The sequence below is a fragment of the Erinaceus europaeus genome, chromosome 3 (assembly GCF_950295315.1).
Source record: "Erinaceus europaeus chromosome 3, mEriEur2.1, whole genome shotgun sequence".
NCBI classification, from domain to species: Eukaryota; Metazoa; Chordata; class Mammalia; order Eulipotyphla; family Erinaceidae; genus Erinaceus; species Erinaceus europaeus.
In genome coordinates this window covers 25,390,451-25,398,717 of record NC_080164.1, presented here as the reverse complement: position 1 = coordinate 25,398,717, position 8,267 = coordinate 25,390,451, and the positions used below count along the sequence as shown (strand labels likewise).

At 39.8% G+C, this 8,267-nt stretch overlaps 1 long non-coding RNA gene across 1 annotated transcript in view; it reads left to right on the top strand.

The window, feature by feature from the left end:
• Positions 1–253: 253 nt before the first annotated feature.
• The window catches only part of LOC132537642 (uncharacterized), a 112,555-nt gene continuing 104,541 nt past the window's right edge, over positions 254–8,267 (top strand). Inside the window, exon 1 of the long non-coding RNA XR_009549102.1 lies at positions 254–345. This is a non-coding gene — a long non-coding RNA (uncharacterized LOC132537642). The remainder of the gene's footprint in view (positions 346–8,267) is intronic.

Here is an 8,267-nt window from a genome sequence, read left to right as displayed (position 1 = left end):
ATTTTTTTCATTTTTCTGTACTAGATATTTTAGAGAGGGGTAGGCTAAGCATTAAAGGAAGACTTCCAAATGGTATTGCCAAATTTCTATCAACCATTGTTAAATACATCACAACTCACTCATCCATTCAGTTAATGATTGGCTCTTGTGTGCTTACCAAGATCTATTTCAGATACTGCAGACACACAGGCATAATTACACCAGCCCTTCTCATTTAGAGCTCAGGCTCCTGAGTGGGAGGAGGTCTCTGGGAGAATTTCCTGCCTAGAGAGGATGCTTAGACAAGTCCACCTTTCTCTCCTCTAACATGCCAGAGGATGTTACCAGGGGCAGCTGGCTTTGCAGGTATAAATTTACTGATCGCTCCCTTTGTCAAATGCTTGAATTCAACAAACTTCCTTTCTGTGTGTTTTCTGAGTGTCATGCTTCTATCTTTAGTTCACTTTCTGATTTCATTTCAAAAAAATATTTATTTCCTTTTGTTGCCCTTGTTGTTTTATTGTTGTAGTTGTTATTATTATTATTGCTATTGATGTTGTTATTGGATAGGACAGAGAGAAATGGAGAGAAGCGGGGAAGACAGAGAGGGGGAGAGAAAGACAGACACCTGCAGACCTGCTTCACTTCCTGTGAAGAGACTCCCCTGCGGGTGGGGAGCCAGGGGCTCTAACTGGGACCCTTTGGTCCTTGAGCTTTGCCACATGAACTTTCGTTGCCCTTTTTTTTTTATTGTTGTTGTAGTTATTGTTGTTGCTAGATAGGACAGAAATGGAAAGAAGAAGGGAAAACAGAGAGGGGGAGAGAAAGACAGACACCTGCAGAACTGCTTCACCGCCTGTGAAGTGGCTCCCCTGCAGGTGGGGAGCCGGGGGCTCGAACCTCGGTAGTTGCGGGTCCTTGCGCCTTGCGCCACTTGCGCTTAATCTGCTGTGCTACCACCAGACTCCCTCTGATTTCATTTTTTAAAAAACTTCTTTAGATTTTTAAGAATCTGTTACTTATTATTTGTTGTCAGCAGAGCTTGACTGCTCTGGGCTGCCTTTTCAGACAGAGAGAAGACACCACAGCACTGAGGCTTCCTCCAGAGTGCTAGCGAGTTAGGGCAAACCTGGAGTGCACACATGGCAAAGCAGGTACCTCACGCTGGTGAGAGATGTTGCCGTCCCAAAGACTCTATTGATTTTTGTTCTTGAAGCTCTATTTTTCAAATAAAGAAAAATAGTTTATTGTCTCTTTGTTATACTCTACAGAATTTTGTATATATATATATTTAAAATTTTTATTTACTTATTTATTCCATTTTGTTGCCCTTGTTTTTTATTGTTGTAGTTATTGATGTCATTGTTGTTGGCTAGGCCAGAGAGAAATGGAGAGAGGAAGGGGAGACAGAGGGAGAGAAAGATAGACACCTACAGACTTGCTTCACCGCTTGTGAAGTGACTCCCCTGCAGGTGGGGAGCTGGGGGCTCCAGCTGCAATCTTAATGCTGGTCCTTGCACTTTGTGCCACCTGTGCTTAACCCGCTGCGCTACCGCCCGACTCCCTGTATATTTTTTTAAAAAGCTTTATTTATTTGCCAATAAGGAAGAGGGAGAGAGAGAGAACAAAAATAAATATCATACTGGTTTATGTGCTGCTAGGAGTTGAATTTAAGACCTCATATTTGAAGGCCCAACACTTCATCCACTGACTCACATCTTAGGTTGCAATATTTATATTTCTAAACTATATCACACATCATTAATTTTGGTGATACATTTGATAACTCTTAAAATTTCAAGTCTTTCTTCATGTGTTTCTTTTGTGAATTGTGAGACATTTTCCTCTCCTTTTTATTAGTGATTTCTGGTTTATAAGATATAGAGGTATGGTGCCACAGCACACCTATCCCCAGAGCCCTGTGCCCCATTTCCAGAACCCCAACTTTACCCAGAGACAACCACCATAGCAATATATGGAAACATTTTGAGGTTCAGTTTTGAAGTGCTGTTCTCTAAAGAGAAATCTCATTGGTTTATGAAAATACTTATTCATTTAAAACTACTTTTAATCTCCCTTATCTGAATAGTGTAAATTCTAGCCATAGATTCATGGAGAATTCTGGCTTAGAAATGTCACTTCTCCTGGGGTTGGTGTATTGCACCAAAGTAAAAGACTCTGGGGTGGCGGGGGGAGAGTACAGGTCCTGGAAAAGGGTGACAGAGGACCTAATGGGAGTTGTATGTGGAAAACTGAGAAATGTTATGCATATACAAACTATTGTATTTACTGTTAAATGTAAAACACTACTCCCCCAGTAAAGGGAAAATAAATAAATAAATAAATAAATAAATAGGCCAGCTGGTGGCGCACCTGGTTGAGCGAGTACATGTTACAGTGTGCAGGGATCCAGGTTTGAGCCCCAGTCCCTACTTGCAGGGGGAAATATTTGCAAGTGATAAGCAGTGCTGCAAGTGTCTCTCTGTATCTCTTCCTCTCTATCTTCCCCTATCCTCTCAATTTCTGGCTGTCTCTATCTAGCCAATAGATAAGTATAATAAAACATTATAAATAAGTAAATAAAAGATATGTCAACACACACACACACACACACGAATATTTTCTGGTGTGTTATACCAAAATAAAAGACTCTGGGGTGGTGAGAGTAGGATTCAGAACCTAGAGGGGTTATATGAATAACTAAGAAATGCTACACATGTATAAATTACTGTATTTTAAAAATGTTTTGGTTTACTTCTTTATTGGGAGATTAAGGATTTACAGTCAATAGTAAAATGCAATAGTTTGTACATGTTTAACATTTACCAGTTTTCCACATAATACAACCCCCACTAGGTCCTCCTCTGCCATCATGTTCCAGGACCTGAACCCCCATCCCCCACACACTCCAGAGTCTTTTACTTTGCTGCAATACACCAACTCCAGCTCAAGTTCTGCTTTGTGTTTTCCCTTCTGATCTTGTTTTTCAACTTCTGTCTATGAGTGAGTTCATTCCATATTCATCCTTCTGTTTCTGGCTTGTCTCACTTAACATGATTCCTTCAAGCTTCATCCAAGATGAAGTGAAAAAGGGGAACTCACCATTTAAAAAAAAATATTTATTTTATTTATTTATTCCCTTTTGTTGCCCTTGTTGTTTTATTGTTGTAGTAATTATTATTGTCGTTGTTGTTGGATAGGACAGAGAGAAATGGAGAGAGGAGGGGGAGAGAAAGATAGACACCTGCAGACCTGCTTCACCGCTTGTGAAGCGACTCCCCTGCAGGTGGGGAGCCAGGGCTCAAATCGGGATCCTTCTGCCTGTCCTTGTGCTTTGCGCCACCTGCACTTAACCCACTGCACTACAGCCCGACTACCTGAACTCACCATTTTTAATAGCTGAGTAGTATTCCATTGTGTATATAGACCACAACTTACTCAGCTATTTTTTCTTTTTTTTCAGCTATTTTTTCTAACTTATCTCACTTAACTGTTTTGCTGTTGTTGTTTTCTTTATTTGTTTTTGAGTTTTATCCATGCTCACTGATGAAGCACGGATAAATTACTGTATTTTACTGTTGACTGTAAACCATTAATTCCCCCCAAAAGAAAAAAAAAGTCATTTCTCAAGTAAATATTTCTACCTTTCTTTACTTCTACACAAATCCAGAATGAGTTTTTTTTTTTTAAGAGAATTTATATTTGCTACTTCCTCTCCCTTTCTTGAAGATGCATTCTCCAGATGCTGGCTTTGTGGAAGCATATTCTCTCAAGAGCCAGCAGGATCCCTTCAGGATTCCACTGTATTTAGTGCTCTGATCTCCTAGCTCAGACATCCCTCTTCACAGAGTTCCTTGCCAATGACCCTCTGAAATAGACTTTAAAGTCTTGTCATCCTACTGCAATGATGTCTTCATTTTCTTCTCAAGACCTCCTAAATGCCAAGTGTAGTTTTTGATTCTTCCAAAAGCAACAACAACAACAGCAAAAACTTTCCCAATATAGCCCATCAAGGGCTCAAGTGGGAGAAAACCTTACTTTTTTGTTCATTGGTATGTGTGTTCCAAAGAAGGCCTAGAAAAACTGATATTTCTGGTAAATGGAAAGATTGAGTCAACAGAATAGGATGAAAGAGCCTAACAATATGTATAAAATACCATTCAAATATGCAGAAGTTCCTCTCCTCTGCTCTTCAGAGCCAGGCCAACCTGCCTGCTGTCCCTCCCTCTCTCCTTCCCTCCCTCCCTCCCTTCCTTCTTTCCTTCCTTCCTTCCATCCTTCCTTCCTCACTTCCGCCCTTCCTTCCTTCCCTTCCTCCCTCCCTCCTTCTTTCCTGTATTCCTGCCTTTTTTCTTCTTTCTTTCTTTTACCTCCCTTCCTTCCTTCCTATCCTTCTTTATATTTTTATTTCATTAATTTAATTTTATTATAGAGGTAGAGAAGAATTTAGAAGGAAGGGAAGATGGAAGGGAAAAAGAGAGACACCTTCAGATACTGCTCCACCACTAGTGAAGCTTCTCTCAATGCAGGAGGGGACCAGAGGCTTGGCTTTAGGTCCCTGTACATCACAGTATGTACATTTTACCAGGGGTGGCACAGCATGACCACAGAGCCAGGCTACTGAAAGCATTGCTCATGGGGGCTGGAATTGCATAATGAGTGTGCTTGGTACTTGTTGACTTAGTTCCACTGGCCTTGTCCAGCCTCTCCTCCTATGACTCTAAGCTGAAGCCCCATCTCACAGAAGGAGGACTGAGTGGAAAGCAGGGTGCAGTCATCTTTCCAACAGCAGGATGAGGTGGGAGATGAGGCTCAGATGTGGCTGTACCAACCACTGAATACCATCTGTAACAAGTCTCTGCTACCTGGGGTCCTTGTTGAGCAGTTGAAGGCAGGATACTGACTTCTCTATGTCTTGGCTGATGCTCCCTTCTTTTCAGAGAGTTAGAGAATGCAGTGGTGGCTCCATTAATTGCAGTTAATTATATTACTATGTCCTGTGACCTGCCAGGACTTTGCCTGCTATTTCTTCCTCTCTGTGGTCTTAGCTCTGGGATTCTACACATCTCTCCATTTCTTGGGGGTTGAATCCCAGCTCTGACCTGTAACTTTAAACCTGCTTCTGTGCCCATCCACTTCTCCTCTCATTCTGACCCCTGCCTGGCCTCATCTTGGTCCCTTCTGCAAGCTCTGTTTCCTGGTTGCTACCACCACTCTGTTTTCCTTGCCTTGGTGCTCCCCCCCCCCCTTATTTGAAAAGGAAGGTCAAAGATGGAATTACAAAAAGAAAGGAAAACAAAATCAGTCGTCTTCTTCAAAAATGTAAAATATAAGCATAAAGTAGGTGAGATAGTTCACTTGGAAGGGGGCCTGCTTTTCCTGTGTGCATGACCCTCATTTCAGCTCTGTCCCCTGGAGGAACTTCAGGTCTGTGGTGTCTCTGCCCTGGAGGAACTTCAGGTCTGTGGTGTCTTTCCCTGTCTGTCTGTCTCTATTGGAACAATTCAGCCTGCAACAGTGAAGCTTTGGTAACAGCATCAGCCACATTAAATAAGTAATAGAATAATTTATTAAAATAACATAACCACCTTAACGTGAAACTTGCAAAAGGCTCCCAAATAGAAGAAAGTAGATTGCTTATCAGCTAGTCACTTAGTCACAGCGAAAGTATAATTGCTTTTCATTTTTTATACGTATTTAATTTTATCACTCTCCACTGTGTGTATACTATAAATACAAGTCTGAATCGTGATGCTTTTCAAGAAATAGTACATCTTTCAAAAATACTTTGGGTTCACCTAATAGAATATGCACCTTGCCAAATATGAGGGCCTGACTTCAATACCTGGCAACATCTTGGGATCACCATACCACCAGGGCAAAATTCATGCTAAAAATACAAAAAATTAAATTTGGAGGAGGCAATAATCTGGTATAAAGGACTACAGCTGTGTTTTATGAAGTATCTTTCCTAGTCTGACATGGAAGTGACATCATCCTCCTTTTAAAGTATTCTTCCAAAGTGGGATAAATGAAAACATATTTTCCTCTGACTTCCTTCCTTATAACTGTTCTTTACCCATCTTTGGTCTTTCTACTCTTATCTGCCATTTCTTTTGTCCCATCTTCACCTCTCAACCCTTCCACTTTGATCTGAGTTTCATCATAATTTTCCACTCCATTCTTTAATTTGAAACTTCCTTCCATACTTCTCCAGTGTCTTCTCTCTGCTGCATTTGAATTAATCTTTTGGATCAAATAGTCTCATTTACTGAGGAAAAAAACAAAATGGTGTCAGATGTTTTCCTCTGCTCACAAAAAAGGCCTAAGAATTAAAATGTTGTTCTCATTTTGAGAAAAAGAGTTGAACTTGTGGTCTTTGATCTGTGTAGCTTTGCCATACACAACCTGCTTTTAGAAAAGAAGGAGGATGATGCCTAGTGCCTTTTGCATTTATTGACTGATAATTATTAACTCAAAAAACTTCTGATGGGGTAGGCATATTTCTAGAGTCAACCTTATCAAATTAAGGGACAGGCTGATTTTGGAACCAGTTCTGGTTTTGTGCAGGAAGACTGTGACATGTAAGACAGCCCCTTGAGAAGTAAATAACAAATAATATTTTATATGAGAGAAGTTGTACAAGTCACTCATCCTCTCACCTGGGCACTCTGCTCTCATGGAAGACATCACTAATCAGTCACCACCTCTTAGCAGCTGAATAGAACCCCACAGTCCTCCCAAGCACTAGAGAGAAATATCATCACTTAACTAGATAGTTAACCTCCAGCTGAAGTTGATTTTGCCTTCTTCCTTTCAATTGTATCAACCTACTGATCTTCCTTCTCACAGAAGTTGTAGCTATATAACTAAGAGGTAGAACTCATTTTAAGATGTTTTCTACAGGAGAAAGAGTTGTAACCTGAAAGAACTTTAAGGAATTCACTGAGATTGTATGGCTCAGCTGCTATAAGGAATACTTCAGTTCTTTTTATGGCAATATCAGTAATCTCTATAGTTGCCTAAAAAGCTAAATGTGGAGGCATACCTTAGATATCCTAAAGACATAGCTAGTACATGGTCAGAGGAAATCCCAGTTGTGTTGGAGAAAAGTCTTGTTTCAAGTCATATCAGGTAACATGGAAGATTGTTGAGTGTAAGTGAGAAAGGTGGATAGGAAATATCAAAATGGAACCTAGTATTCCCTGAAACTCCATCCCCTCAGTACCTCCATGTAGACACATCTCACCTCCATACTGTATTGATCTCAAATACATTTTCTTGGAAGTTGTAAAATCCACCTTATAAATCATTTGTGATTTAGTACTGTTTTATAAGAACACAAGATTACAAGGGTTATAGTTCTGTGCCCTCCCATCTCACCCCCAACCCCCACCATGACTCTTCAGCCTCCACTTCAAGGACAACCAGCATAAGTTTTCACAAAGTCTTAGTCACAGTTTGGTGTTTTTACCTTTTATTTTCTTTCTTCTTCTTCTTTTTTTAAATAAGCTCATGCACCTCAGCTCTTTATATTGCACATATGAGTGAAACCATCTAATAGTTGCCTTTCAGATAAAAATAAGTTATTTGGTGCTAGATATAGATGATAGCAACAAGAGCCCTTGAACACCTACACCAAATTAAAGAACCTCAAGGTAATATATATAATAAAAAGGATGGAAAAAGCAAACAAACAAACAAAAAAAGAAGCAAGAAATATGTAGGAAAGATTAAAAAGTACTAAAGAGGAAATGATATCCCTTTAAAAAGATATAAAGAGGGAGTCAGGCAGTAGCGCAGTGGGTTAAGCGCAAGGACCAGAGTAACGATCGAGAACAACAACAACAAGAACAATAATAACTACAACAATAAAACAAGGGCAACAAAAGGGAATAAATAAATATTAAAAAAGATACAAGTGACTATGTATGTGAATGTGTTATATATAAAAGTACCATATAGATAATTTAATAAATAATGTGAGTATATTATATAGAAGTACATTTAAGATATTCTTTTTTGATTTTTTAATATTTTAATATTTATTTATTCCCTTTTGTTGCCCTTGTTTTATGTTGTAGTTATTATTGTTGTTATTTATGTCATTATTGTTAGATAGGACAGAGAGAAATGGAGAAAGGAGGGGAAGACAGAGAGGGGGAGAGAAAGACAGACACCTGCAGACCTGCTTCACCGCTTGTGAAATGACCCCCCTGCAGGTGGGGAGCCGGGGTCTCGAACCAGGATCCTTACACTGGTCCTTGTGCTTTGCGCCACCTGCACTT